Source organism: Opisthorchis viverrini (assembly GCF_000715545.1).
Source record: "Opisthorchis viverrini unplaced genomic scaffold opera_v5_11, whole genome shotgun sequence".
Classification (NCBI taxonomy): domain Eukaryota; kingdom Metazoa; phylum Platyhelminthes; class Trematoda; order Opisthorchiida; family Opisthorchiidae; genus Opisthorchis; species Opisthorchis viverrini.
In genome coordinates, this window is record NW_008751667.1 from 3,978,504 (window position 1) to 3,984,154 (window position 5,651).

The window sequence follows — 5,651 nt, forward strand, 5'->3', positions numbered from 1 at the left end:
ATATCTGTTTCAACAGCGTCTTGAAATACTGGTGACTCGGGTGGATTAATTAACTGACGATCAGGTGGCAGTTCCCAAGCTTGGAGAAGAGAAAAACTGTGACCTAATCAAAAGCGACGTATCCACCTCATTTCTTGTGGTAGTCTGGACAGTGACCAAGGATAAAAATATACCAAACTGCTGTTTTCTTTCTATCTCGTTTATTTGTTGGTTTCTGCAGCTATCACCACGATCAGGATAACCAAGTGCAGAAGGGTCGCTATCGGGGATGGGACATCGGTGGACGCTGAACTGCGCGGGCAAATGATACTTCCCGGTTGCCCAGGCCGAGGAAGGGGGTTTGGTTGAGGTACCTCGCCTTGAACCTTTAACTCAAAACTCTGACCCACAAAGCAGTGGGAGGACGTAGGGTTTTGCTCGGGGGTCCTGACCCTAGCCTCTGACTCAAAAGTCTGACCCACGAGGCAGTGGGAGAATGTAGGGTTTTTTTGGGGGGGACATTGCCCGGAGCCGACGACTCAATGGTCTGACCTGCTCGGCTGCAGGGGGTTGGCCTAACCCGAAGGCACAGGGAATAAGGCATTACTGTCTCATTCCTGATGCGGCTGCGCACAGGAAGTGCCTTTTGAGCAGCACCGGGCTCTTTGGTTCTAAAAGTATTTCGACCGTATTGGATAATGCGCCGGCGGTCACGGTCAACCGTTGGGCGATCGGAGTGTGCGGTTTTGGGGGCTGACCTTTTCTAACCAGTCCTTCCTCGGGGAATTTAACTTCTAAATCTAATACCAATTTATTATTCCTGTGTGCGATTTTTCGCCCCGATCAAACTGGTAGATACCGGCATATGAGACTAATCGATGCTACCCTTCGCTTTGTCTTGTATTTTTGCATACTGTCGCTGCTGACGTAAGCGTCGTCTTCTAATAGCATTAGTAGTCGGAAATTTCCAAACTGCTCCCTGCTGCCTACACCGCTCACACTAATTCCTCAGTTCGATTGTTTGTCCGCATTCCACTGTCACTCAACTTTTGCTTTAGAACCATTGCCGTAGCGTCACACACCGCCCATTCACTGTAAGAATTTGCCACACGGTGGTACTATTGACGCAGGGGGGAGGGTGAACTCAGATGTACTGCTATATGCCGTCATTCGTGTGAGATGCGTAGACGGGCACGATCACACCAGGCCATTAGACAAAACTACGCTAAACTGTAAGTCTCCGAAACGATTGTGCGTGCGAAACACAGTTTAAACTATCCGGCCTCAACATACATATTTCAGCTACGAGCAGCTGTAATTATTTGAAAGTAACCGAGGACTATTCAAGACGGGTGTTTGTTGAATTTATGACCAATTTCGATTTGGTACGTAGAGAAATCCAGAAGCATCATGATGTATGTTCGCACAATGCGACGCCAAGGGGGCCGCTTCGTTGGTTCAGTTGATAATTGTTCTCAGCCTTCAAAAACCGACACTCCAAGATCATGACTGCAATGATTACGATCGCCACTCACTCATTACGAACAAAAAATGGTTCATAAAATGAACTACTCACAAGGTTGCTGAAAACTCTTCGACAGCTCACGACCGGCTTCGTCCTTCTTGGGGCTCATCAGGTAGGCGCGGCCTGGGTGCAGCACATTCAGTTGTAGAATATCATAAACGAGAGATTCAGTTGAGTCTCTCGTGGAAACCAAATCGATTTGTATTTCTCGAAAAGTCCAATTTGGGTTCAAGTAGAACATAAGGTTGACGGAAACTCGGGGACTGCGCCTACCTGATGAGCTCTAAGAAGGGCGAAACCGGTCGTGGGCTGCCGAAGATTTTTCAGCAACCTTGTGAGTAGTTTCCTTTATGAGAATAGAAACATTCCCCTACACACTGTTTAGTTAACTAGATCCGGATTTTTCCATTCTGAGAGTGTTCTACACAGACAAACGGACACGATTTCGCCCAAAAAGGTGACAGTACAGATGATGAAGCATACGGAGACGGACTATGCGGGTTCGGGAATATATCGCAGAATCTGGATGACTGAGGAGTTCCCTTGTAACTGGACAAAACTGAGTAAACAGCCGCCTTGAATGGTGTGTTGAAAATACGAATGTTTTGAGCTGGACGGGGCTGAGAAGACATGGTAAACTGGTGACCCTAATGACCTTTTACACACTAGTCAGAAAGTAAAGTGATCACAAAGTCCGGAAAAGGAAACAAACGAACGAACCGTTCGGAACAATGGTCGACTTCACAACCTGTCCGTCAGACTCATCTTGGCCGTTAGCAGATGGAGTCACATGTTGGACTGAAGTCTTTTTTGAGTGTAACGACGCCTGTAGAGAGTCCAAAAGTAGCTTTGCCTCTGACAAGTTTGGATGGTAGGTTTGCAAAAATTCTGGAAGACTGAGTACCTAGAGAATTTCGGGAGAAAGTGTCATCAGAATAGCATCAGCTAGGATAAAATCGAATGAACGAGAATCGAAAACAAATGTTCTAAAAAGGGAGCTGCGCAATCTTGTCTGGGCAACGGTTTGTTAGTCCCATCCGCCACAAATCTGCTGTAAAAACAAGTAGTACTCTCCTGTCTCATAAGAAGTGACCCGGTACATCACCAAGAGCTCCTCTACTGGAAGTGTTGCTTGTGAAGGCAGAAATGAGCTGAGTTTTAGGACAGGCAGAGAAACGAATGCAATTCATGAAGTCTCCAATAGCAATCATGTTGTAAAATAAGGGGGGAGTTTATCAGATCTCGAAATAGGCGGTCCACGGCCACACATAAAAATGAGCAAGATACGCCAAAACGAAGACTGAAATCTGACTTTCAACTTATTCAACGGATACTCTGCCGAATAACCTCCTGAGGACCGTAACTCTTGACCTGGTAGAGGAAAATGAAAGAGATTACGAATAGTCTGGATACTGTCGGTGCGACTCGCCTTTCAGCGCAAAGTCCGCGTGATTCCCATTGCGCCTCGTTGGAGACGCTGCGAGATACGGCTGCTAATCGATATCAATGGCGTTCTATTTGTCAGTTTCCATCCAGGTTGCCTGAATAAGTGTCTGGAGATGTAGACACCTCGGAATGATAGTGGTAGGGCAGAACTAAACCTCTTTCGTTTTCCGCTTATTTGCCTTCATAATGAGGCTCCCAGATAAATCGTGGCTGTAAGGCAGTGAAACATCAGTGTTGAACACCGCTGTTAAGCTGTCGATGACCACCACCCTCAGCTCAAAGCGCTCATTCATAAGAATGTTTCCTCTTCACCGAAACGTCGGATATATGATCCGCATCGTTTAGCTGTGCGTTCAGCTGTAGCACCCTTCCGGTGCCTAGCTGCCATGTCACCAGGAAACACGAGGGCAGGGATACTGCCAGGTTGCCCAAGTCTAGACAGGGGAAGTCGAGAGGCAGAGGTCGGGTTCGAAGCACGGACCTTCCGATCAGTAAATTCGCGCTCCAACCACTTGGGCAATCTCGCCCCCAATCCACATCTCTCGGTCTTCTTCCAAAAAATCAACCAGTTTTCAGTTAATCCGTGGGTGCTACTGGATTACGCGACACCTTCAGGCAGATTGCACCTCAAAAGGTGCTTTTAGGGACGGCACTGGTGTTTTCTTTCCAACCCCTATATCAATCCCTGGCCTGCTTCGCACCCACTATGGTATATCAAAAGGCGCGGGCCCTTTAATGTGGAAAGCAAACCTATTACAACTGTTTTGAATCATTTGGATCAGCGGAGTTGGCGCTTAGTTGTCTACGAGTTAACCGTGAAGGAGTCATCAACAGGAGTGACTCAGATCTGAAGTATATAACCCGGGTTGAAGAATTCCACGTAATTCCTCTCTAAACAAATTGTCACAGCACTTACTAACCCGTGCGTACCAAAACAAGCTGTAAACAATACCCAAGAGGAAGCATCAACTGAGGACAGGAAAGACCAAAGTCTGACAAAATTGGCGAAAAGTCATGACCCACTGCGCGAATGCCAACGGGAACAGTGCATTCCGGTGAGACTACATAAGAAGATCACTCACGGTACCAACTGAAAAGTGTTGTATGATCAAGGTGAACGCTGTGGCTAGCTAGCTCGGATGACTTTGGATCAGGGGCGAGGTGTACCGATGAAAGTATAGTCAGGTAGAACACCGAGAAAACGTCACAATTAGAGCATGCGACGGACCCAGTTTGATACGATTAAAGGACTTCGGCATGATAAGGATGCATCAGCACTGTAGACCGCATAACCAAGTATCCCATGACGGAAGGCGCAACATACCTTGCTTTACAAACACCGCCTATCGTGCTGGCTAGGTATCTTTCCTCAGTAGCGGACTAGCATCATTCGATTCTTGCCTCCTGATACTCTCCTAATTCATCACCTTGTTGTCACCTTCATTTCTTAATTCCTATCCTAGCAGCTTATACATTAGTCGAACCGTCATTGTCACCGCCACCGTTTTGACTGGAGAGAGGAAAGTGTGCCCTCAAGATAAAACCTCGAGATGGTGAGCCAGTGGTGCTTGGCACACAAATTATAGAAATGCTTTGCTTTGAGGATGGAAAACGGACTCTTTCCAATTCAACGTCGAACTAAGCCTGAGACAAACGTCGAGAGCGCCTGTACTGTTTGATGGACCAGGTCGGTAGGCTAAGAAGAAAAAAGCGCCTACTTGTACCACATAAAAACGAATCGAAAGCGGTTGGTGACTTACGACCACGTCCAAATCCTTCGACTGAATGGACTTAGAGGCGCAGTCTGTGATCACGGCCTTGTTGTTTGACACGAGAATGACTGAAGCGCACTTTCCCAAATGCGCCTGGTACCAGTTGGCAACTATCCAATTCATCCTTAAGGCGAACAATAGCGGTGAGTAGCAATCTGCCATACCTTGTAGTGAAGTCCATCACACTTTCACCAAAAACTGGCGGACGGAAACACTTTTGATGAAATTCATTGTCAAACAATATGCACGATTGCACCGGATCCTCCAGAGCTGACCGAATTCGCTTGTAAGGACGCTTGTTGGGAGCTTGTTGCTGAACCTATTGCGAGACTACCATAAGAATCCAAAATGATGCACCACTCACGTAGTTCAACGTCGATAACGTGACGATTACTCCTTTCAACTGTTCGAATTCAAAAATCTCCCAATAATTGAGGGCTTCTGATCCGTCCACTACGATGTAATTTTTTAGATCCGCCGGAAGCATACGGCCCTCTTACAGAGAGTGAGATACTATGCAGAAAACTTACCAGCGTTGCACCCGGGGTGCACGCATAATAGACATTTACAAGGTATATCATCACGAAGATAGACCTCTCGTGTTAAACAGACTTCTTTTCCTTGGGGTGTTTTGTACTTGACGATTTTTTCAGCCCTCTCACGAAGAATACGGAAATTCAGGCTCATTGGAAGGTCAACTGTGTCAGAGTAGAGTAGTCAGATCAGTTCCCCTGGGGCTGTAAACGATAACGGATGAGCGGTTTTTAGTAGTCGTCTAATGCGAAAACTGCAAAACTGATTCAGCGTGCCAAAGCGCGAAGTGGGGATTTGTTGTAAACTGAGACATTGTGTTGTGGTTTAAAATAACTATATCCTTCCCGGTGTAAAATATCATAGGAAGGCACTGTCATGACTATATAACCCATACC

The 5,651-nt window shown here is 46.6% G+C and overlaps 1 protein-coding gene across 1 annotated transcript in view; it reads right to left on the reverse strand.

The window, feature by feature from the left end:
* T265_01106 (hypothetical protein) overlaps positions 1 to 5,409 on the reverse strand; it is a gene marked incomplete at both ends in the record, with an annotated part of 35,501 nt that extends 30,092 nt beyond the window's left edge. Inside the window, 6 exons of the mRNA XM_009165049.1 lie at positions 1,556 to 1,777; positions 2,225 to 2,408; positions 4,711 to 4,846; positions 4,887 to 5,041; positions 5,087 to 5,217; positions 5,253 to 5,409. The remainder of the gene's footprint in view (positions 1 to 1,555; positions 1,778 to 2,224; positions 2,409 to 4,710; positions 4,847 to 4,886; positions 5,042 to 5,086; positions 5,218 to 5,252) is intronic.
* Between the last annotated feature and the right edge of the window lie 242 nt (positions 5,410 to 5,651).